Here is a 25,683-nt window from a genome sequence, read left to right on the forward strand (position 1 = left end):
CACCCCTCTCACAGGTGAAGAGGAGCTGGGTGTCATCGGCATAAGAAACGATCTGGGCCCCGAAAGACTCCGCCAGGGCCGCCAGAGGGGTCATGAAGATATTAAATAGAGTCGGGCTCAGGACAGAGCCCTGAGGAACTCCGACACCCAATGGCGACATCTCGGCGGAGCAAGCAGAAGCCCAGACCGATTGTCGACGACCTGCCAGGAAAGATCGAAACCACTGGAGCACCGTCCCACGAAGACCAATCTCTGAGAGTCTAGCAAGCAGACCCTCATGGGGGACGGTGTCAAAGGCCGCCGACAGGTCTAACATCACCAGCATCGCTCTCCCACCCGAATCCAGCACCTCCTTTATCGCCTCCGAGACTTCCAGGAGGGCTGTTTCGGTGCTAAGATTGGCGCGAAAACCCGACTGGGTAGGGTGCAGTAGATCGTGGGCCTCCAAGTAATCGGCAAGCTCCCTATGCACGTGCTTTTCAATGACCTTCGCCAAAGCCGGCAGGAGCGAGATAGGTCTGTAATTCGCTAACACCTCCACATCCAGACCAGGCTTTTTAAGCAGGGGAATAATCATTGCCTGCTTCCAGGACTGGGGAACCACACCCTGTGCAAGAGAACAGTTCAACAGGGGGTTCACGAGTGGATTAATGACAGCTGGCATTTTAGCCAGAAATTTTGCGGGACAGGCATCCCGAGGGGAACCTGACTTTAGTCCCACCATCAGGTCAAATGAAGCTGTCAGCGAGAGAGGAGGGAAAGCTGCCAAGGCCACACCGGCGCTCAGTCGGGTAGTAGCGGCATTCTCCACCCGACCTGGTACCTCAGGATCCAACACAAGGAAGGAGTCCTGGATCCGCTGGATCTTAGAGGTGAAAAAGTCCGCAATCGCCCTGACCCAAGGCGCAGGAGGGGGGGTCTGGGCAGGCGCTGCGCGTGAGGCTGTAAACTCCCGCACAATGGCGAAAAGCTCCTTACAGGAGTTGGAAGCGGCTTCGATTTTTCTAGCAAAATAAGCCTTCTTCTCCGCGAGGATGTTCCGATGGTACGTTTTCGCCAGAGACCTGTAGGTGAGTTTCGCCGTCGCGTCGTATTTCACGCGCCAAGCTCTTTCCTCAGTTGGGGAACTCTTTGCCCCTGTGGATAAAAACCATCGCCTTCCATCTCTCATTGAGGAATGGTTTTAAAATTTTTGTTTGTTGTCTGCTAAAGTTTGATCTTTGTTCAGTTTTTCTTGTCCTTTCTTTCTTTCTTTCTTTTTGATTTGTGTTTCCAGATGCCCACGGGGTGATCGTTTGTGCTTTACAAGCTTTTTTTTGCATTCCATTAGTAAGAACATTTGTACATAACACCGGTGGTAAGGCTTGCACCAGCGTGATCCTTACTTCATTTTCAAGGCAAGATTCCAACAATAATAATGTTTTATTAGGTACCTTGAACATCTCTGCTTTCTCAGCCGTAGAAAGGTGTTCTTAGTAAGCAGTATTTGTTTCAAAGCATATACATCGATTAATGGATAAAAGAAGATAAAACGTACTTTCTATTACAAATTTACGTTGACTACTAGCCCGATGCTAAACGAAGAACTGGGGCTCCGATTTACTGAGGACGGGTTGCAAGGACCTGCTGTACTTTGCAAAGCGACTACTTTGTGTCCCTACTTCAGTTTTACTCTGTGACACATGTACTAATCCAGTGAGACAATGCATTGGGATTCAGAAGAAGGAAAGCTATTTTCAACTCACAAAGTACCCGATAGAACTGGCCTTTAGTGATCACAAAGATGGGGATTTCAAATCTCAGGCTGTTTAACAAAGAAAAACATCAACAAATAATAGACCTAGCAAAAAAGATAAAGCAGAGTGATATTGCACTATTTATGTACCAGTCATTATAAAGGTGAAAGCCGATGTTGCCTCAAACCTAGATTCATATTCCCCTCTTTGGAATCAGCCACCACTTACTTGATGTGTTCAATTCCTTATTACATAACCACAATTTAAAAAAAAAAAAAAAAAAAAGCATTTGCAAAACCAATAGCTCTGACTCCTTTGCTAACACACGCCAACCTCATTTGAACATGCCTGCTTGCATGATTGCTGCCACTTAATCCTATCCAAATGATAATCCTGATGCATTTAAAATATTATGAGCAAATGTTTTGGCGCGATTGCATGTGCTGACATGCGTTTCAGGGTACAAGTAAAAATGCGGCCACGGAAAGCATGCAAAGACAAACAGTGCTTTTTATGGCCAGGCTGTTTTCCTTCTATTTTTAAATGGACAAACAAGTTCAGTAGCACTTTCGTTATTTGATGTTCCCTTCACGCCAGGGCACCGACCTATAGGACAGACCCAACATTGCACACAGAACCTGGAATGGAGAATTCAAGCTGCATTGGATGCCCTTAGAAACAAAGGAGAGCATGATTAGCCCTCAACATAAATTCTCTAAGGGGCTTAAAAAATAGCGTGCACATGGTAGAGGGGAATGGTAATTTTGAGCTTATCCAGGCGCTACGTAAGTGCCCAAATCTGTGTTGCACAAAATTCTGATTTGTCAAATAGCAGCGAAAATATGTAACAACATTTTTGATGCCTTTCATCAGATTTGTGTGGTACAAAGTATATAAATAGATAGCATAACTTGGATGATAAAAGTACACTGCACCCAGAACCCTTTATAAAAGGAGGATCTGCACCTGCTAAACATCACATAATTTCTACTTCCCTTTTCTACTAGGGGTGGGTGAAGTTTGTAGGAAGCTGGCACTGTATATACTGTACCAAAATGAGGTATAGTGTGCAGAGTCCAGTGGAACCCCAAAGGTAGGCAGTGGTAAAAGTAGATAGCACCTTACTCTCTATTTGTGGTAGTGTGGGCGAGCAGCAAGGCTTTATCAGAGGGTAGTGTTAAGCATTTGTTGTACACACTCAATCAGCAAATGATGTCACACACTCAAAGACTGAACTCAGACCAATTTTGTTTGTATAAACATATTAAGTTATTTTATTTCTAGAACCAAGCCAAGCCTGGCACAGGTAAGTGAAATAAATGGTTTGCAAAATCATATGCAGTGTTTACAATTGAATGCAGGGTCAAATGCAGTTTGATTGAAATACAGGTAACTCATAATATCGAAATTACTGTTCGGATTACTTTTTACTTTTCAGATTACTTTTAAAGTTACCTTTTCTACTTATGTGATATGCCTTGATATAACACTGGGACATTTTCCTTATAAATCAACTCCACACTTGTCAATGTATTCCTATGGAGAGAAATTAAGTTATCGGTTACCAGGTAAGTACTCGGTCTTTTGGGTTGAGTTTCTGGGGTTAGAACAAGGATTCCCTCAGGGGTAAGGGTGCACTCTCAAAGCACCCTCAGCGGCACTAGGGCGGCCGGGTGCAGAGTGCTGAGGCCCAATGCTATCCAATGGGGGATAGGGGGCCTCCGGTTGGTGGCTGTTCACGAGCAGGCCACAAGGTTGTGGGAGCAAAGCTCCTGATGTTAGGCTCAGCGCAAAGGGGGATCTGGTTTAGCACACAAAGTGCACCCGCAGGGGCAGCTGGGTGCAGAGTGTTGTTTTGGCGTTGGGTGCCCTGTTGTTTTCAATGGGGATTCTCAGTTTTGGTTTTTAGCTGCAGGCTCGGTCCAGGAAGACGTCCGGGAGGAGCCAACAGCTGGGCAGGCAAGTTGGAGGGCTCGGGTACATAGGTGCACCTTGAATTCTTTTCTATAGGATGCAGGGCAGCTGGATGCAGGGGTGTCTTTTGAGGTCGGATTTCACCTTACTGGGCCACTCTCGGTTGGGGGGGGGGGGGGGTTTCTGTGCAGAGGCTGCAGGCGACGTCAGGGAGTCCTGGAGGAGTCAACCCATGGTGCACTCGGGCTCTGGAGTGCTGGTGACCTCGCTGGGACCAGTGGGCCACCCGGATTCGGGCTGTTGGCTTCGGGTGCAGTGGTGGTTCCAGACGTCGGGTTTCTTTGTCCTCAGAAGGCTCAGAGTCTTGGGAGTTTCTTTTGAACAGAACTGCTTTTCACAGGGGATCCGGTCTTTGTTGAAGGCAGTCAGTCCTCCCAGGGTTCTGGAGGTCGTTGGCTGCAGGACAAGGTGACTATTGCCGCAGGATCTCTGGAAACTGCAGACGGGCCGGTAGGGCTGGGGCTAAGTCAGTTCTTCTCTGCGGTCTCCTCTGCTGGGTGTCTTCTTTCGTCTTTCTTCATAGGTTGCGGGAATCTGCCTTCTTGGTTCAGGGCTGCCCCCTAAATACTGTATTCAGGGGGCGTTCTAGGGGTCTCGAGGTTAGTAGCTAATGGGCTACTGACCTTAGGGTGACTACACCCTTTGAGTGCTCACCCCACGTGGTGGAGTGGGCACAATCGCTAGTCCTGATTGGAATGCGCCTGCCATCTGCAAGATGGCGGGCACTGAAGAGTGGGCTTCACCTCTCCTCCCCCACCTGAGGGGCGGGGTTGGCAGAGGTGGGCATACCTTCTGAGCTGTGCTAATTTTTCCCGCCTGTCTTCCCGGCGAAAAGAAGGGGTGACAGGAAGGGGGCCTGCTCCTGATAGCAGGAGAGGCTGGGGGTCGCATTACAAAGGCGGCAAGACCTTTGAAGCTCCCCTGCCTCAGAAGGCTCTTCCTGGCCTGGGGGAGGTGTGACCCCCTCCCCCCAGGAAAGGCTTTGTTTCTGGGCTCAGGGAGCGAAGGCTCCCACCCCAGGAGTCCAGAAACATGTCTTGTGGTGGCAGGCTGGTGTTACCAGTCAGGGAACCCACCAGAGTCTGGTCTTTTTTCAGGGGGCATCTCTAAGATGCCGTCTGAGTGCATTTTCAATAAATCCCACACTGGCATCAGTGTGGGTTTAATGTGCTGAGTTTGATACCAAACTTCCCAGTTTTCAGCAAAGCCATTATGGTGCTGTGAAGTTCGTAATGACAAACTCACAGCATCTTATAATCTTAATAGCATTACTGCACTTACAGTGTCTAAGAATTGGTCTAGACACTGTAGGGGTACAGGGCTCATGCACCTGTACCCTCACCACTGGTTAGTGCACCCAGCTAGAGGGGTGGCTGACCTATGCCAGGGCAGTGGGTCGTAGGCATGGCACACTGAGATGTGTGCCATGTCGACTCTTTACTTTGTTCTGCACCAGAATACGCAGCTTGCAATGGCAGTGTGTGTGTGTAAAGGTACAGGGCCTCTAAGGGTGGCACAATAAGTGATGCAGCCCTTAGAGGCCTTCCCTGGCCACAGTGCCCTTGTTACCCATGGTACCTTTTACAAGGGTCCAACATGTGGCCAGAGAGGTGCCAATTGGGGGTACAAGGTACAGTTTTGGAAAAGAACACAGGCCCTGGAAACCTGATTTGCAGGGACCCAGGGCACATCAAGTCAAAGTGCATCAGATGTCTGGCAAAAAGTGGGGGGGATACTGCAACAGAAATCCAGCTTCCTACAAAGTTGTGTTGTATTTTTCTCCTGTACCACATGTTGTTACCACAAGAACGTTCACGTTCACTTTTGTATCGAACTCCTTCTATACCGTGTGTAACTCTCCCTTTTTTTTGCTGCTTTCCATTTCAGCGTGGCGATTTACACCCAGGTGTAAACTTGTATGCCTTCACCCCCTCCAGTTAGTGCTTTTTACTACTGAATAATTGCCCATAAAATTAGTGTTAGTAACTTTACAACTGTATTTTACATTCTGCCTGTTTGGCAGAGATGTCTGCAACCTCGTTGGTGACCTTAACCAGGTAGATACCCCAGCCACGTAGTAGAGCTACTTGACCCTAATCAGACGTGACTGATACTCATTCATGTTAAAACACACAAATTTCAGCCTGGAGTCTTGGCACTGACCTTCTCCTTTCGGACTAGGTGACCCTGCAGTCAAGGGGAACCACAACCTGCCTACAGATGCAGTCTACAAAAGTCAAGAGGAAGAGAAGCGTCACTGAGTAGGAGACAGCTGTTGTTGTTATATTTATCATCAAACATTATCAGCAGCTACATGGCCTCCCTCCACAGAATCTCAGTGGACAGCCTTGTGGCAGGTTGTCACAGACTGTCACTGCAATAGGGCAGTTGGCAGGGTATGCTCAGACGTGAGTCCCTTGCTCACTTTGCCACTGGATTCAAGCAAGCCTGGCTGAAGACGGCTGAAATGCCAGAAACCGGTCCTAGGAAGCTTGTTTCTGGTCCAGGGAAGGCATGGCTTGGCAGTTCAGGCTGGACTGTTCCCATGAGGCACAGGGTCAGACTGATTTGCATATGGCCATGTCTGAACTGGGGTGGCAGAGTGGGCTAAAGAACGGTGATGGATCAAACCCAGATCTGTTGACTGGGTGTGAGTGTTTGATTGGTTCTGATGCTCCGTCCATCACCACCCCCTTTTGTACCGCTTTGTTTGCCATAAGTTGGCAGGGTATGCTCAGACGTGAGTCCCTTGCTCACTTTGCCACTGGATTCAAGCAAGCCTGGCTGAAGACGGCTGAAATGCCAGAAACCGGTCCTAGGAAGATTGTTTCCGGTCCAGGGAAGGCATGGCTTGGCAGTTCGGGATGGACTGTTCCCATGAGGCACAGGGTCAGACTGATTTGCATATGGCCATGTCTGAACTGGGGTGGCAGAGTGGGCTAAAGAACGGTGATGGATCAAACCCAGATCTGTTGACTGGGTGTGAGTGTTTGATTGGTTCTGGTGCTCCGTCCATCACCACCCCCTTTTGTACTGCTTTGTTCGCCATAAGTTGGCAGGGTATGCTCAGACGTGAGTCCCTGGCTCACTTTGCCACTGGATTCAAGCAAGCCTGGCTGAAGACGGCTGAAATGCCAGAAACCGGTCCTAGGAAGCTTGTTTCCGGTCCAGGGAAGGCATGGCTTGGCAGTTCGGGCTGGACTGTTCCCATGAGGCACAGGGTCAGACTGATTTGCATATGGCCATGTCTGAACTGGGGTGGCAGAGTGGGCTAAAGAACGGTGATGGATCAAACCGAGATCTGTTGACTGGGTGTGAGTGTTTGATTGGTTCTGATGCTCCGTCCATCACCACCCCCTTTTGTACCGCAACAGACTCATCCGATAGGTCCCCCATTAGTGGATACACTGGTCCGCTCCCTCCCCAGAGTCGAATGCCAAACCTTCCACTTATAACATCGCAGTGAAGTGGGGATAAACGACCCTACTCCTGGGTATTGTCTCTTATGATTGCTAATGAAGGTCTGCTCGAAAAGTACAACTCTATTATGGAGAATTGTATTCACCTTTTACATAGTGTACAGGTTCCAGGATTTACACCACCACCACTCTAACTCCAGCCATTCCTGACCTTCCCACCTATACATTCCAATCAAAGTCCCAGCTAGCCAAAACTGCGAGACCCCTAACCCTCTCCTTGCTGCCGATACCAGTGGGTATAAACCCTCAACATCAACTTCCCCAAGTAACAACAACATAGGATAGAGTGGGAAGTAGACATTGGCAATCTCACCAGTTTTCTGCACTGCCTTTTCCTAGAACTCATGAACCTGGTCACAGGTCCACCACACATGAATATAGGTACCTTCTTTTAGGTGCCCCGGCCAGGGGAGCATTACCCTCTGACGAGTTGGAGTCATATACCATTGAAGCATCAATTTATAGCTGATTACCGTATAAGAAAGGCAAACAGAAGATTGCTTTCCTTCTCCAGATCAGTATCTAGTAACTCTCATGAAGCTCTACGACAATATCTTCCAGCGACCTTTGAACATACAGCAGTGTCTGTATGGGTCTTGGCTTCCCTAAAATTCTATGCAGTCTAGTGATTTCTTTCAATATCTCCCCTTGGTGCAATGTTTCTCTAGGCAGGTTATTTCTCGAAATGCTGAATATCAGAGAACGCGCCCAGTGAAGCAGTTGTGTAAGTCTATACAAATCGCTTGACCATAAAGGAAATAATTGGTGACTGATCCCTACTTTTCAGGGAATCTCATCAAACAAAATACTCCATTTCACGCCATTACCCTTCACCCACCTCGAGTATGTCGCATCAGTCATTACAGGTGGAAACACAACATTTCTCGGTTATTGGCAAGTGGGTGGAGAGATATGTAGTGGCATGGTGAGCTCAAACTATTCGATGAGTATGTGCACAAAGTGGTAGCCACAACAAATGCACAAGTGGGATTTTTCAAGCTTCTTGCGCCACCAAGCACCAGGGTTTATCTATTTCGGGAGAAGCCCAGGGCAGTTGGGCTGCCACTTTGTGTCTATATATATCAGGAGCTCCAAGACCTCCCTCCTTTAGTGATCTATACAGCAGGGCCTTTGCCACCCTCTGGATCTATTATTCAAATTAAAAGCCCGGACCTTCTTCTGGATGGTCTTCACTCTTGCGCTAAAGACTGTCACTGGGATTGTTTGCATAGAGACGTTTTGGCATGAAAGCCATCTTGATGCTGTTGATGTGGCCTAACCAAGATATTTCAAACCTAATCAATCTGAACAAATCCTTCAGCAGTTGATCCAGAACAGGAGGAATGTTGTCCTGATACATAATTATCAACATGGGGCGGGAATGTCACCTCCAAGTAATCTATCCCTTCTGAGCATTGGAACCCATTTTGGTTAATCAGCCTCTTGCTCTCAATAAAACAAACCTTCACCTCCATTGCTACAAACTTGTTATCATTTTAACTCAGAGACCCGCTAAAAACTCTCCATCTCTTCTAAAAGGCTCAATAAAGAAGTCTCTGTATTGTTCAAAATCCACAGCACATCACCTGGGAACAGAGCCACTTTAATTTGCTCCCCACTGACTATGGGCCTTCTGATGGCTGGGTTGCAGTTGATTTTTTGAAACACCAATTCCACTGTCAATGCATATATTGAAGGCAACAACGGACACACTGTCTCGTTCATTGCATCAACGGAATAGTATCTGACAAATGAGACCAAATCCACGTACGTGTGAATGGTTTCTGGAAGTTATCTAAGACCATGGTGTGGAACATTATGCCCAGTCCAGCCTTACGGTCTTTTGCTTTAGCCCCCAGTAGAATCGATCAAATGCCTTCTCCGCATCTAGCAAGAGAATGCACGTTTTAGCACAAACATGTAAACTCACTTCTTGTTTTTACCCACTTTTTAAGGACCTGTTTCCCATCCACCTCCTGCTGCCACCTCTACTTCTGCTCTTAGTGCTGCACCGAAATCAGGACTGGCTAAACACAACGGATAGATGTTAGAGACTTGTAAGTAAACCGTCTGTTCTCTTGGGTTTGAACAAACATATATCTGTTCATAAGTGACATAATATGTGTATGCCTACAGTGCCACAATCGAATATCCACCGAGCCCCATTTTATTCAATTATTGACTGTGATATGCTTTGCCACCTTCCATAATGCTTTAACATGGCATTGCAATGTTACATCACTCATGACTTGTTAAATTATATCATTGATGACACCACTGATGGGATTGCAAATGGCACTATTGATGACATTACTGATGATATCGGTGATAATGCAATAGTCATTTACATCATAGAGTTACTGAGTATACACATGTAGATGCGTAGTGGGGAAATTGTGTAAGCCCTGAAGGCAATTATAATTGTGCATGTTGAAATGTATATGGTGCACAGTTTGCAAATCACTGAAGTTTGGGGTGGAAGTAGTGCTTCAAGATTAACAAGGTAAAGGCTGAGTTCACCTATTATGAGTGGTATTGGTGGTAGAGCTATGGTTGAAAGAAGGTTGTGGCTTCAAGCCAGGTTCCAAAGAAATCTGTGAGAAAGGCTAAAGCTGCTGTTGATAATAGATTATCCACCAGTGGATATCTGGTTATGTGCACATGTTAAATAGTTGCAATATAGTGCCATACCCAAAGTCAATGTAATAAGCACATTTATAAGGTGTGGATAATTTTTCCAGAACTTTGCTGAAGAATTTGATGCATAGCAGATATGAGAATAATATTGGACCAAAGGTTTATATGCCACTAGCCATCTAAGGAAGGTGTATATTTTATTTTACTTATCTATAGAGGGTTGCCCATAGGACCTCAAAGTAGGTGTCTTTTTTTAGTTGTAAATTTGAGTGTTATATGAAGTCTTTAAAAGGGTAAGCCCTTTAAGCTGACCAGAACATTGTCCACAGATTTGGCTTATAGAATTATCTCATGTCTACAAACCCTTTAGGACTATATTAAAATGATGTCATTTAACATGTTGAGGGATGAAATGTGAGGTAATAAGCAGTACATAGTGGGGAGCAAATTATTGATTTCTGAGTAAACTGTATCTGACAAATTTCAGTGTTTTTTAAGCTTTGAGTTACCTCACTGGAGGGCCGCTCTGGGTTCCGATGGAGTACCAGATTACCCGCAGCACAATACTTTTTTGGCTTCTGGCGTGGCTCCTTCTGGATCCCCTCCAAACGGCCAAGGGTTCGGGATATCCCTACTTTGCTCCCTTATAAATTTTCTTTTATAACTTCCATCAAAAGGGACCAAGTACTCGTGTTCTGTAATGGCAGCTGCAACATTTCTGTTCAAGTTGCAGTCAGCCAATCATGAGACCAGCACTGGTCCCGCGAGACCAGAATAAATAGAGCCCTCATGCTGGGGACTCAACAACGGACAGACTGAGCGACAACGACTAACAGGTATATTGCTATGTTATGATTATAGCTATGTCTTGTCAGCTCCGGAATAGTCCGGGCCCGCAGGGATATCAATATTTGGGAACACTCGTCCTATGGTTCTTTTCTTCCGTTTGTGTAGATACAGCGAATTGGTATCTCACCAAATTGTTACTTGATAGGCTTGGCCCCCTGCAGTCCTCTTGGCCACCCTGCCTTAGGTAGGGGAAAATGCCGGTGTTACCGCGCCCCCACAGAGAGAGCTCCCACTAGTTGTTGTTTTGCATTATTGGGGAAATCCCGATTGGGGTCCTGCCTTGTTGGGACACACCTTCTTTTCTATATGTTGCTTGGGGTGGGTTGCGAACAACCTGTTTGGGGGGTTGGAGTGGGTGTGGGGTGGGGAGGGGTTAATGTTATATTTGTAGCCAGTCTTTTGCTATACAGTCTCGAACATTACAATTGTATATAACTGTCAAGCGTTGCATGTTGGGTCCACACTGTGTCATTACTTAGGCACCCGTAATATCAGAAATGACTGGCTTAAACTTTTTAACATGGAACATTCGCGGTTTAAATGACCATAGAAAGGCAAGATTGGTCCACTCCTATTTAATACATCATCTAATGATGTGTGCTTGTTACAAGAGACACACCTGAACACTGCACCTTCCACTAGACTGAGACATAGGCGCTAGGGACATGTCTATTCATCTATCTATTCAAATTACTCCCGGGGGGGGGCTGTGCTAGTGCAACAGGGGCTGGAATGGAAGGAACGTGAGTCACAGGTTGATCCAGAGGGCAGATTCATCCTATTGTGTGGTGCCTTGGGCGGGGTCCAGGTGGTGATTGTAGCGGTTTATGGCCCCAATATTGATTCCCCTGGGTTTTTTCAGAACGTTTGGGCCAAGGTGAGAGCAACAGACTGCAACACTATTATTTGGCGAGGTGATTTTAATGCAATACTAGACGACGTGTTGGACAGGAGGGGGCTATCCCGATCGTTACATCCTTCCGCTAGTGTTGTGTTGAACGCTATTATATCAGATGGAGATCTGATTGACATATGGCGCCAAAATAATCCACAGCTGAGGGAAGATACATGTATTTCAGAGTACCAGAAGTCCTGGTCCAGGTTGGACTATTGGCTGGTGTCCTGAGACGTTGCGGTGTGGACCTGCGAGGTATCTCTTCTCCCAAGGTCCTTATCTGCCCCTGCCCCCAGTCTCCTACATTTAACGTTACCGAACTCACGCCCCAAAATATTTAGTTGGCGGCTTCTGCCTAATGCCCTTTTAGATGAGGCGTTTAAGGAAGAGATAAGAGGGGCATAACTGATTACTTTGCTCTTAATGCTGGCTCGCTCTCCACCCAGGCTTCCTTATGGGAGGCATTTAAGACGGTAATTCGGGGCAACTTCATAGCACGCCAGGCTGGAGTATTGAAGGCTTTGCGTGGTACACTAGCCTCTTTAAAGAAACAGATCAAGGAGCTGGAAACACAGTTCTACACCTCTGATGACCACACGATTGTAGCCCGTCTGAAAGAGAAACTGTTGGAATTTGAGGAGGAGGCTCAGCGTGAGGTGAAATTCTTGGGTACACATGCTCAGTCTAGGAGATACGGGGAGGGGATAAGCCTCGGAGAACCCTGGCATCGCTGCTTAGAGCCCATCGCTCCACTGCCTATGTTACTGAAGCTAAAGGTGTCAACACGCCCGTGATAAGAGGCCCGAAAGACATTTTAGATACGGTCTCACAATTCTACGCTAAACTCTATACGACAACCCATGGCCCTGTAGAAGAGGGTCTTTCTAGACTCGCTAGAACTGCTGTGGTTGATTCGGGGACATAGGGAATATTTGGATGTTCCCTTTACTGTGGAGGATATCACCCAGGTGATCAGGAGTCTCCCACTGGAGAAGGCCCCAGGATCTGATGGTTGAACCACGGCCTTTTACAAAACATATGTTGAAGAACTTGCCCCTCATTTGCTAGACTTATACGAGGAGGCTCAGACTTCAGGGATTTTACCACCATCGATGCGTGAAGCAATCATTATCGCCCTGTTGAAACCCGGGAAGCCTGAAGATGAACTTGACTCTTATAGACCACTTTCGCTGATCAATGTGGATGTGAAAATCCTGGCGAAATTGGTAGCAAATCGGCTGCAGCCTTTGCTGCAGTTGATAGCTCGCCCCGATCAGTCGGGCTTTATTCCTGGGCACTCCACATCACACAACCTTCGGACCTTTTTTACCGTTGTTCATTATTTACACCTGGACTGGCATGCTATAGCAGTCTGCCTTGACGCTACAAAAGCGTTTGATATGCTGGAGTGGTCATATCTCTTTGCTGTTCTTGAGCGGATGGGGTTCAGTACTCTGTTTCTTAGCCTGGTGCGACTGTTATACACACGGCCCTCTGCAAGGATACGTGTGAATGGGTTGTTGTCAGACCCGTTTAATATATCGCGGGGCACAAGGCAGGGGTGCACTTTGTCCCCCTTGTTCTTCGTGATAGCGATGGAGCCACTAGCAGCACGCATTAGGCAACATCATACTGCTAGGGCCTGGAATTCAGCACGAGGGGTCTCCTCATTTCATTATATGCAGAGGATGTAACACTATATATAATGGACCCGGAGACAAACATGGCCCCAATCCTTAAAGAATTCATTAAATTCGGAGGCCTATCTGGCGTCTCCATAAACTGGACTAAATCTACCATATTTTCCCTGACGGATGCTACTACCCCCTTTCAGTCTGAGTTTCCCCTTAAATGGGCCGATGGTCCAGTGAAATATCTCAGTGTGTGGCTCAGTAGAATCATGCAGGATATCTGAGATATGTATTACGGGCGTACGGTTGATTGGCTGGAAGCAAAGTTTGCGGCATGGCCTGGGTTCCCTTTGTCACTAGCTGGGAGAATTGCTATAGCCAAGATGGTGGTTTTGTCGAAGCTGCTGTATCTGTTCGTAAATATCCCCATTCTCCTTACGCAGGCCTTCTTTAGATCTGTTCGTTCTTTACTTATCTCCATGGTCTGGGTGGGTAGACAGGCACGGATTTCATGGGAACTTTTGACCCTGCCTCTGCACCAGGGTGGTTTGGGAGCCCCGGACATACAACTGTATGCACAGGCTCAGTATTTTCATTACTGGGTGCACCCAACTCCTTTCCAGCCACACACAGCAGTGGAAATGGATATGGCGGCACCACTCCCTCTTCAGGTAGCATTATATCAGGCCTACAAAAGACCTCGATACGGCATTGATACAGTGGAAACCCTGCGATAGGCGTGCGATAAATTACGGGAAAGAGCTAAACTTAAAATTCTATATGCTCCGTCAATTCCCCTGGCACACAACCCCATGCTGCTTACTATGGGAGAGGGTGCAAGCAGAGCATTAGCACAGAAGATGGGATTACATACGTTTGCAAATTTATATCCCGAGGAGTGCTTCAAATCCCCTGAACCTATAGAGGAGCGGGCAGTGTCTTTTTATGAACTCTTTTTGTATTATAAACTCAGGGCTACATGCAGGTCCCCGCATGATACATTTCCAAGCCCCCCACCCACACTGCTCGCACTAGAGAATGTGCTTAGGTCGGAATCTCCTTGCAGGCTAATTACCCACATTTACAATAATATGCGAAGTTCTGCCCCCGTGTTGCAACCTAAGGCACTACAGGCTTGGAAGCAGGAATTGCGGACCCCACTCACAGAAGATCAATTGACCTATTGTTGTGCCCAACTCCTTGGCTCTGCCCCCAATTACAAGCTACGCTTGATTCATTTTAAATATCTCCACAGAGTCTTTAGTACCCCCTCCCAATTACATCTCATGGGGATTAAGGATGATGATAGTTGTTGGAGATGTGGCTTGGCCCCGGCTACGTTTTTGCACATGGCATGGAGTTGTCCACAATTGTAAAACTTTTGGTGTGTCATATTCACCACAATCCATGATATACTGGGCACGGCAGAAGACCCGAACCCCTTACTGGGTTTACTGGGATATGTCAGAGACACACCAGTTGCCTTTCGCAAACTACACGCTATGCTTTTACTCTTTGCGAAGCACCGAGTGGCCATACATTGAGGGAGGAGGGGAGCCCCTTCTATAAAGGAGTGGAAGTTGGATGTAACTCTTGGGCACACGCAATTACCAACTTTTTGGGAGTTGATGCCATCAGCATCCAGGCCTAGTGACATATGGGGGCAATATCTGTATTGGGCACGCTCCCGGCAGAGGGAGGGGAGAGAATCTCCAGAGACTCCTGGGGTTTAGTGAACAGGTGCTTGTTGGCACTGGGCGTGGGAGGAGTATTGGAATGGGGGCAGCTCAACACACGGCATATGTTTTTATATAGGTAGAAATGGCGCGTTTGTCCTGATTGGTTGTCTAGAAATTACCGGAATCTCCATGTTGATCAATTAGTATTTAAGTTATAATGCGTCACTGTTTAGCAGAATATGACTCATTACATCGCATAGCAATACCACGCATGCCATTACAACGCGGGTATTACTACGTAATGTCAATTACTATGAGATACCATTACTACGCAAACTTTTACCACGACTATACCTTTACCACGCATGCCATTACAACTCATAGGCATGCGTGGTAAAGGTATACTCATGGTAAAAGTTTGCAAGGTGACTTCACTCTACCCTACCCTAAACCCTAATGTAGTACAACTGCACGACCCGCCCTGACCCCCTGACTTCTCTCTACAATAACACAACACTACCCTGCATGACCCCGACACTACCCTAAACCCATAAACACTACCCTACACTACACAAAGACCACAACTCTACCCTAAACCCTAAAACACTACCCCCAGCACAACCCTCCCCCCACCCCTAGTCCGATCCCTACACTGAAACACACCCGACACTACCCTAAACCATGAAACACTACCCCCAGCACGACCCTCCCCTGCCCCCCTGTCCAGTCCCTACACTCAGACACTACCCTGCACGACCCCCCACACTACCCTAAACCCTAAAACACTACCCTACACTACACAAACACCACAACACTACCCTAAACCCTAAAACACTACCCCCAGCATGACTCTCCCCCGCCCCCCAGTCCGGTCCCTACACTGAAACGCTACCCTGCACGACCCCCCAACACTATCCTAAACCCTAAAACACTACCCTACACTACACAAACACCACAACACTATCCTAAACCCTAAAACACTACCCCCAGCACGACCCTCCCTCTACTCCCAGTCGGTCCCTACACTCAAACACTATCCTGAATGACCCCCCAACACTACCATCAAACCTAAAACACAACCCTACACTACACAAACACCACAACACTACCCTAAACCCTAAAACACTACCCCCAGCACGACCCTCCCCTTAGCCCCAGTTTGGTCCCTACACTCTAACACTACCCTGCACGACACACCGACACTACCCTAAATCCTAAAACACAACCCTACACTACATAAACATTACAACACTACTTCGACACTACCCTAAACCCTAAAAAAGGAACCCCCACCCTACCCCCCCTTACCTCTCTCTCCTCGTGGTTCCACTCTCCTGGTTCCAGCATCGTCTGAGGGTCGGTGCACGTCGTTCTGAGGAAACGGAACAGCCTCAGTTTCCTCACAACTATGTGGATAGGCATTACATCTCATGCGTTCTAAAAGCGCATGCGATGTAATGGTATGCGTAGTAATGGCTATGCGTTGTTACATCGCACGAGTTGTAACGACTTGCGGGGTAACAGCCTCGTTGTAATGGCTGTTTACCGTTTAACATCATTGTCATTATTCTCTACAGGTGAAACCGTATGTTAGATTTGTACTTGGTATTTATAAATTATACAAAGAGTTGGCCCATAATGTGACTGTAAGGAACTGGCTTTTTTTTTGTAATGTTTTGTTACTTTATTTAAAATGCTAATAAAGAAATAAAAAAGAGACAAAAGACCTGTAATGGATGAATATAACAGATGATAGACAATCTGTAAAGTGTAAAACATAATATGATGTGAACAAACCAGAATATCAACAATTGAACAGAAAGTATAGTCTGTATTCTGAAGCTGTGGTTTCATGATGTACTCCTGTATGTGTAAAAGTGCAAAATGCCAATAAACAAAATAAAAAAACAGAGGAAAAAGGCAAAGAGAAAAAGGGGCAAAAGAGAAAAGGCAAACAAGAAAAAGGCAAAAACAAGAGAAAAAAAGGCAAATGAGAAAAAGCAAAATGACACAGAACAGAGCGGATAGCAGGACGCTCTTCCACTAGACCACCGGGGATGAGGCACAGGCAGGAGCCTGCAGGTGGAGGAGGGCCTCGATCACCTACCTGAGAAGCTCAAGCTGGCGCTAAGGGCAGATCCTTAACGGTGGAGCTGCGTGGGGGAGAGCAGTGACTCTGAACAGGAGGTCCGAGGTTTTGCCCTTTAAGAAGGGATCGGGGGAGGGCGATCAGTTGGGAGGCGGGAGCGGGAACAATACACTGGGGGGAGAGCCAGCAGTGGCAGGGAGCACAGGAACAGGGAGCAGGGAGAGCAAGAGGGAAAAAGAGACAGTATGTGAACAGGCAAACAGAAAGAGACACAGCAGAAAAAAAAGGCAGAGAGAAAGAGGCACAATAGAGGAAAAAGGCAGAGAGAAAGAGGCACAATTGAGGAAAAAGGCAGAGAGAAAGAGGCACCACAAGAGAGACAAAGGCAGAGAGAAAGAGGCACAACAGGAAAGAAGGCAAAGAGAAAGAGGCACAAAAGGGTAAAGGCAAACATGAGAGATAAAAAGGCAAACGCGAGAAAAAGCAAAATGACACAGAACAGAGCGGAATAGTAGAAGAGCAGGGTGCTTATCCACTAGACCACCAGGGATGAGTCACAGGCAGCAGCCTGCGGATGGAGGAGGGCCTCATCCACCTACCTGAGGAGCTCAAGCTAGCGCTGAGGGCAGAGCCTTAATGGCGGAGTTGCGCGGGCGAGAGCAGTGACTCCGACCAGGAGGAGATTATTAAGGATGGTCGGGTATTGATGTGCTACTCTAAAATGGATGCTACATAGGCTATGACTTGCTTAAAGGGCTCTATTATTTAGAAATCTCAATCACAGATGCTTAACAGCTGTTTTTAACCCAGCTCCTTCTTTTTTCTGCCTTAACTCCTCTCTTGATGAGCTTTCTTTTGACAACACACTATGTTTTTTCTGTATATTTCTTCAAACAAATATGAACAGGGGGCAAGCTCTACCTGCCGAAGGCGCGCCAAAGGCAAGCCTGTCCGCGTCCGGATCGCGGCCAGTGGCAGCCATGCTGCCTGTTGCCCTGCCGGTGGCTGCATTGTATGGTCCAAAGAGCAACTACTAAGTTTGAATAACAAAGCCTGTGAGTTCACAATCGACTGTTTGGAGGCAAACCAGCCTACAGTTTGCAGCTCCTGTCCTTTTTCTTTAGAGGCAGGTTCCGGGATATACAATAGAGGACTCCTCTCCCATCTCTCCCCCTGCTATTTATGCTGAGGGAGAAATTAACCTTATTAACCTCTTCGCTGCGGCGCGAATTCCGCCGCAGCGCTGGGGGGGTGAGGGGTGAGCGCGGCGCCGCCATGCTCATGACGGAACCACGCCGTCATGAGTCACGGGGGAGCTGTGCTCATGACGGCGTGGTTCCGTCACGACTCCGCCCACTCTCTATTTCGCCCGCACAGGTGGGGAATTAGAGCCGCGTGGGAGGAGCGGCCGCCAACGGCCGCAGCATGACTGAACCACGCCGTCATGAGCACACGCCGCCCGTGGCTCATGACGGCGTGGTTCCGTCATGACCGTACAAGGGGTTAAGGCCTGCCTGATTAACTGCAGATCCCTCCCCAAACATGCAGATGACATCTGGCTCTTCTTGGAGGCTAACTCATTTGACTTAATGTTTCTCACCAAAACTGGGCTCGAAAAGAGCTCAAATCCCGACCTAACGCTGGCCATCCCAGCTGGCTTCAGGTTGGCGGGTGTCAATTGAGGTGGCAACAAGACCGGTGGTGGGGTGGCAATCATTCTTAGGGAGGGCTGGGAAATCTCCTGAAGAAGATATAGGGATCTTGGAGGCCGTGTCTTTCTGTGTAAAAATCGCTTCCACTGTATCAGTGGCCAGCATCCTTGTATACAGACCTCCTAACACTCCGGCCTGTCATCTAGCAGATTTCTGCGATATAGCAGCAGACCTCTCTTTAAAATATGCTAGCTTTACTATTCTAGGGGACTTTAACATCCATATGGACAGTGGCATATGCGCGAAAGCCAACCAACTTGCAGATACGTTGGTCGGACTCAACTTTACACGCATCACGGCCCCCACACATGCTGCCGGCCACACACTGGATCTAATTTTTACTAATGACCCCAACCTGATGGTAGAGGCTCCCATACCACTTATGTGATCTGACCATTTATTAATATCATTCAACTTTAAACCTGCTCACTGCAGCACTAGACCTCAGCAGTGCCCTGAGCGAATGTGATACTGGAGCAAAGTCACTAGAGATAGCATGACACCAGCACTCCTTACGGTCCCCCTTAAGTTGTCAGGGAATCCAGATGAAGATACAGCAAGTTTTAATAGTTGGGTGGACAATGCCCTAGATATAGTTGCCCCCCTTAGACTAATCATCTCCTCTAGGAAGAGACCATCTGCCCCCTGGTTTTCCTCAGAACTTCGAGCCGTGAAAAGTTTATGTAAAAAATTGGAGCGTACTTGGAGACAATCATATGACCCCGCAGCCAAACTCTCCTACAGAAAGCCCTTAAAAATTTCCATAAAATTAAGCGAAGTATCATGAGGGACTATTTCACCCACAAGATTAAATCAGCTGGAAATTCAGTGAAAACTTTATTTAAAATTGCTCAATGCTTCACCAAACCAGCAGCTCTAGATAGCACTGTGATTCCCTCTGCGCTGGGTTATCGAACTTTTTATAGGACAAAATTGAATCTATCTACGCTACTTTCCCATCCAATTTGACTCTGTCTGAGCATAACGCCATTCCGGAAAGTTTGGAGCCTTGGACCAAATTCTGCCTTCTTTCTCTTGAGGCTTCCTTAAAAGAACTATTAGAATGTAAATGTGGTTCACCGGGTGATGCCTCCCTGAACCAAATTTGGAACTCTTCTTTGAGTTCAGGCATTTTTCCTGCAACATGGAAACAGGCTTTTCTACAGAGTATAAAAACTTCAGACCCATCTCTCTTCTGCCCGCCCTGGCAAAAATCCTTGAACAGATAGTCCAGAGTCAACTATCCGAATTCTTGGAATACAATTATAGATTCCACGATTCCCAATCCGGCTTCAGAGCAGGCTATAGCATGGAGACCGCACTCTTAGAAGTGTCAGAGAGTGTTCATGTAAATGTAAATGTATGTAAATGTAAATGTATGTGTTTTTGTAAAGCGCACTGCTGCTGAGGCGTCATGGCGCTGTAGACCGCTGGGGAACCCGTCCTGGCTATCCCTGTGAGATGGTTCCTCCTGGGTATCTCCAAGGTGAAACCAGGCATCCCCGGCGAATGTGGGGGGCTGTTGTGGAGATGAGGCAAGCTAATGCCCAGAGTTGCCGAGTGTGATCCCTGGTTAGAGTAGGCACAGAGGCGAGAATTATCGGTCTGCTGGCCCTGGTCCACGACCCTGCCGCGTCGGGAATTGAACCCTGGTCCCGGGCCGTCCTCTGCTTCCGGGTCTGCCGCCTCCAACCAGTGAGCCACACTACTCACACTTCATGAGACTATTGACCAGGGCAACGCAGCAATACTTGTGCTGCGGGATCTGTTTGCAGCCTTCAACACTGTGGCCCATCCTATTCTCCTAGAGAGATTAAAACAATTGGGAATTCAGGGTACGGCCCTTGCCTGGATCCGATCCTTCCTAGAGAAGCGGACACAACAGGTTTTTCTATGTCCCTTCGTCTCTTCCCAGAACCCCTTGTTTGTGGGGTTCCCCAGGAGCAGCATTGAGTCCTCTCCTTTTCAATGTATACCTCTCCCCGCTTGCAGCATTGGTTGAGTCCCTGGGGGTGAAGGTGATCTCCTACGGCCTACGCTGATGATACCCAGCTCCTGTTTTCTTTTAAAGAACAATCGGAGGCTGCCTTTATCAACTTTAGAAGCTGTCTAAGTAACATCTCGGCTTGGATGACCTAAATTGTCTAAAGCTGAATTCGGAGAAAACTGAGGTGCTCTTCTTCAACCAATGGGCCTCTCCACCTTCTAAGCACTGGTGGCCTCAAGAACTGAATCCCCCTCCTGGACCAGTAGATTCGGTGAGAAACTTGGGTTTCAGATTTGATAATGATCTTTCTTGCAAGCCCCAGATCCGGCAAGTCTCCTCCTCCTGCTTCGAGAAACTTCGTACCCACTTTCTCCCGATGGACTGCAGGAGGATGGTGGTTCATCTAGATTACTCTAATGGCCTTTACTTGGGTCTCCCTGCATATCTGATTCTCAGACTACAAATGATACGGAATGCTGCGGCTAGACTGATTTACAAGGTGGCTTACCATCACTCCATCACTCCCCACCTGAGAAGCCTTCATTGGCTGCCTGTCATAAGGAGAATAGAATTCAAGGCACTCACCCTGGCTTACAGAGCAACCTGGGGCCGAGGCCCAGCCTACTTGAGACTTAGACTCCAACACTACCATCATGACCGGGCCTTGAGATCTAACCGCCTGAAACTCCTCACCACTCCCCGCTTTCGCAAGGCTAGGGTAGGCGGCAGAGCTTACGCGGTTAAGACCCCAAAACTGTGGAATGCCATGCCGCTCCCTCGCCACCTCACTGAACCACAATCTGCCTTCAGGCGAGCCCTAAAAACCTGGCTCTTTAACCGTCATTAAGCTTATGTGTGCCAACTGCCTTAGCGCCGGGACACCAACGTTGGAGGTATCTCTGCTCTCTACAAATGCCAAAATAAATAATAAAAATAATTAATAAATAGTGTTTTAGAGAACTGAATTGAATTACAGGCTTGTCGACTAGTCTAGGGGGCTGGTGGTCGGAGCACTGTGTTTGGCCACGCTCTCTCAAAGGCTGTCATTCGCCGACAGCTCAGAGGGTTAGGACGATTCCTTCCCAAAAACACTTGGGTGGGTCTGGGAGGGTAGAGAGGGTCGGGAAAGGTGGTCACGTTAGATCTTTTTGGGATGTGGAGTACAGTGTTCTCCATGTGTGAGGGTGAGTGGAGGGGTGGTGGAGTAAATTAAGTCAGAATTTTTTGATTTTTCCAAAAGTATGTATACTGCTTATTTTTGTAATTCAGTTTTGACTTGAGGATGCAGGATTGGCAAGCTCATACTGTCAGACTAATGGCTAGGATTAAATGTATGAACTGGAATGTTTCTTGTTTAAATTCACGAAGTAAACGGCAGCTGGGTAGAGGGAAATGGGGGCCTGTAGACTCCATTTGCTAGCTTAAACAGAGACTCATTTGGTGCACAAGGATCGTCTACTACTAAAGCAACTGGATTATGACATAATTAGTTGTACATCACAAACGTTTCTCATCCGAGCGGGTGCTTTATAATCTGCAACAAACGTCCAATGTAACGTTTTGAAAACTACAGGGGACCCAATGGGGAGATGGGTGCTCGCACAACTTTTATTTCACTCCTAGAGGTTTGTTATATGTGCAGTTTATGGACAAAATATTGACTACCCAGAGTTATTAGATATGCTCTTGTTAGAGCTTTTAGACTGGGTGGGGGTACTGATTATAATGGGAGATTTTAATTGCATAATGGATTATGGCATTGATTCCACTGATCATAAAACTACCCCCACATGACGAAGACTAGAGCATCAATTCACGAACTGACCTAGCTCCATGGGCTTTATGATGCACGGAGGACCATATACCCAGCTAGGCCCGGGTTTACTTTCTATCCATGGCCGCATAAACACTACTACAGGATCAATATGTTTTTTTCTGGGAGGCCTTTATTAGCAGGTGCAGAGATAGAATTATGTACCAGAATTGTATCAGATCATAACCCGCTTTTATTTACATTTTGTCTTAACAATACAAGAGCTAAGCTTTCTAAGTTTTTATTTCCCCATCCTCTTTTCTATAACAACGATTATGTGAGTCACATTTCTGGTTTAGTAAGGGAATTTCTCATTACAAACACAGGTTCTGCGACACACTCCATTATCTGGGATACCATCAAGGCATACATACGTGGTATCACATTACAATTTATCATCAAACAAAATTGAGCTGCTATTGAAACTGCACGTTTACTGCGGCAAGAAATCTTACAGCTTGAAATATTACACGCACCGAAGATTGATCAAGGTGTCGTGGACAAGCAGGCGATTTTTCTCGAATTATTTGAAAAACGATTGGGCTTTAAAAGACCAGATAGCAGCTAATTATGCTAAGAATAAAGCTCTGCAATACGAATATGGTGATAGGGTGGCCGAGTTTAGCCCATCAAATCTCCAATAGGCAGTCAAAATGTACAATCCAATGTATTAAAGGCATGAATGGTATCTCTCATATGAATTTGGACTCTATCATAGAGCATGCTCTCTTCATTTTATCAAGATCTATACTATCAGCCTTCCGTAGGTTGCCAGTGGAAGATTACGACATATATTCAGAAGTGTAGGTTGCCCCATTTAGGGGAGGATCGTTGCAGAGGGAGTTCTCTATGGCAGCTCTCCCCTCAGGCAATACGGCTGGGGAGGATGCTCTTCCTTCAGAGTTTTATAAAGTATTTAGGGACATAATAGCTAGGGAATTCTTCAAAGTTATTCAGCATATCTATAATTAGATTGGATTAGATTAGATTAGATTGGTCGCTACCGCGCACGCTCAGGATAAAAGGGGGCGAATGATGCGGACGCGCCGCTGGCACGCCTAAGGCAAGCCCGTCTGCGTCTGGACCGCGGACAGTGCCAGCCATGCTGCCCGTGGGGACCCAGCATCAAGAATTGTTTGGTCCAAGGAGTAGCTATTCGCCCTTTCTGCCTCCAGTTGCCCAGGGCCTTCGTGCTTGGACTTTAGTTTGGAGGAGGGAAATGAGGTAAGTCCTTATGATTCCCACTGTAGATCCTGCATCTTCAGGCTTGCAAAAAAGACGGTGAACACAATGATTTGTCAGGGGTTGATCCTACTGTAGCATCTAAACCGCCCCCAAGGCCCACCATCAAGGCATGCCTATTTAACTGTAGATCTCTTCCAAAGCATGCAAACGATATCTGGCTTACTTTAAAGACCAATGCCTAGGACATGTTGTTTTTAATTGAAACCTGGTTGCGAGATAGCTCCAATCTACATATAGCACTAGCTATACCAGCAGGATATAGAATTCCCAAGGTGAACTGAGTTGGAAATAGACTAGATGGTGGCCTCGCTGTAATTATAAGAGAGAATTGGGAGATCACGTATAAGAGAATTGAAAATAAAGGGCAGATTGAGGCTTTGTCCTTCTGCATTAAACTCTCCAAAGCCTCCTCAATGGCTGGACTGCTGGTCTATAGACCTCTTAATGCCCCAGCGGCCCATTTCTTGAAGCTCTATGTCGTTATTGCTGATCTGTCACTCAAATATACCAACTTTATAGTGCTTGGGGATTTTAATGTTCATATGGAGAATGTTAATTGCCCCATAGCTGTCCAGCTAGCTAATACCCTAAAAGGGCTCAATCTGTCGCAGAAGGTAGCGTCACCTACTCATGTGGCTGGCCATATGCTCGATTTACTTTTTACCAATGATCATACTTTACAGATAGAGGACCCGTTACCTATAACTTGGTGTGATCATTGGTTGGTTCCCTTTAATCTATTTTGGGTCTCCTGTAATAATCATTCTAGAGGTTAGGAGAAACTGGTGGAAGACTTCCTATGAATCGATGGGTCGTGAGTTACAGGACATCCCTCTCCAGCTTACAGGTAACCCTAGCCAGAATGCGTCAACTTTTAACTGTTGGGTCACTTCAGCTTTTGATAAAATCGCCCCAATGAAGACTATGAAATTGGTCAGGAATAAACTGTCAGCCCTTTGGTCTACAGATGATCTTCATATGGAGAAAAGCCTATGTAAGAGGCTGGAGCGTGCCTGGTGAAAACACAATGAGCCTGTGGCCAAGTGCGCTTACAAAGTAGCGCAAAGGAAATTTCATTGTCTAAAGTGTAAGACTATTGGGGACTTTGTCGCCAATCAGATTAAAACCTCTGACAACTCTGTGAAATAAATTTTTAATATAGTGCAGGGTTTTATTAAACCACATGCTCTGAAGAGTACTATTCCTCCGTCAGCTACTCTTTGTGGAAAGTTAGCGACTTTTTTCCAGGCTAAAATCCAGGATATTTACTCTTCCTTCTCACCCTTGGGACGACTAGATTTACCTTCTCCACGTGTGGGACGAGTATGTGGTCGGTCTTTAGTCCCTTTGGCTTAGAAGCATCTCTGGGGGAACCTAACAAAATAAAATCAGGCTCCCAAGCAGACCCTTGTCCGGACAGATGTTTTAAGCTACTAGCCCCCTGGCTTAATCCTGCTCTGAACGCTATTTGAAACTCCTCGTTAGGGACGGGGATTTACCCTACTAGCTGGAAAAATGCATTTGTTCAGCCAATTCTCAAGAAGGAAGATGCTGATCCAACAGAGCCCAAACATTTTAGGCTAATCTCTCTCCTTCCTGTCCTGGCTAAAATTCTAAAAAAGGAAGTCCAGAAACAACTAGGGGACTTCCTAGAGTCGAATTGTCATCTGCACGCCTCCCAGTCTGGATTTAGATCCGGGTATAGCACGGAAACTGCTTTGCTGGAAGTTGCAGAGACCATCCGTGAAACCTTAGACCAAGGAAGCTGTGTGATGCTGGTGCTGTTGGACTTATCCGCAGCTTTTGATACGGTGTCGCACAGGATTCTCCTAAACAGACTGAAATGTCTAGGGGTGACGGGTACGGTTTGGGCCTGGTTTTGTTCATTTTTAGAGGGACGCACTCAGCAGGTGACCCTCCATCCTCATGTTTCCACCTCCAGCCCCCTTGTGTGTGG

General features: G+C 46.9%; 1 long non-coding RNA gene across 1 annotated transcript in view; it reads left to right on the forward strand.

The window, feature by feature from the left end:
• LOC146829482 (uncharacterized) overlaps positions 1-25,683 on the forward strand; it is a 162,847-nt gene that overhangs the window by 50,370 nt on the left and 86,794 nt on the right. Inside the window, exon 3 of the long non-coding RNA XR_014961992.1 lies at positions 9,145-9,246. This is a non-coding gene — a long non-coding RNA (uncharacterized LOC146829482). The remainder of the gene's footprint in view (positions 1-9,144; positions 9,247-25,683) is intronic.

This window comes from Triturus cristatus, chromosome 5_2 (assembly GCF_964204655.1).
Source record: "Triturus cristatus chromosome 5_2, aTriCri1.1, whole genome shotgun sequence".
Classification (NCBI taxonomy): domain Eukaryota; kingdom Metazoa; phylum Chordata; class Amphibia; order Caudata; family Salamandridae; genus Triturus; species Triturus cristatus.